Here is an 856-nt window from a genome sequence, read left to right as displayed (position 1 = left end):
TTAGGTATTTTTGTTAATTATTTTTATCAGCAATTTAATAATTCAGAGTATTTTCGGTGGTTTGTATTGTTTATCATGTAGTTATTTTCTTCTATTTATCTGGTTTGTAGCCATCTACCCCGTTTTAAGGGTGTTATGCATGCGTGAGCAATGACATTGCTTTGACAACACAAAATGGTATGCATTTGCACCCTCAGTCTATTTCTTTTTTCATATTATTTTTATTTATTTTTATAACTTGTGCTTAAAGTGTGCATGTACATGAAGAGACAGGTACGAACTTTCCCTCCTTTTGGCGGTTTAGACTTTAGACATTTTGCGCTACAAATAATCAAAGTCAACCCGTTTTGATTGCATTGCCATAATCCTCGTTTCATGACCAAAATAGGGAAATGAATAATCGCCATACTGTTTTTATCATTTTAGGGTGTTAAGTTACTAAAAGTTTGTTCTTTATACATACCACAGTTTGCTTATTCAGATGTGTTAAGGATTGTCAATTAAATTTTTTTAAATTAATTGTTTATTTTAGGGAGTTATATGCTTGATATGTCATATGCGCCAGTATATTACACTTTAGTGTATAGAGTAAATCAGAAAAAAGGAATTTTATTGATTTTTTTAATAAAAATAAATTTTTAAAAATATTTTTATGTTTTGCAAATATATCCGATAACTGATCCGATTCGATCCATAAATGTGCGGATCGGAACTAAACTTAAAACTTGCGGATATTGGATCCGATCCGATAATTTTAGTTCGAATCGGATCGGATCGAAATTTTAGCTATATCCGATCTGATCTGATTCGTGTTCATCCCTATTTTTATTTTTAAATTTAGTAATTTTATACTAAG

This window comes from Arachis ipaensis, chromosome B06 (genome assembly GCF_000816755.2).
Source record: "Arachis ipaensis cultivar K30076 chromosome B06, Araip1.1, whole genome shotgun sequence".
NCBI classification, from domain to species: Eukaryota; Viridiplantae; Streptophyta; class Magnoliopsida; order Fabales; family Fabaceae; genus Arachis; species Arachis ipaensis.
This window is presented reverse-complemented; position numbering follows the sequence as displayed.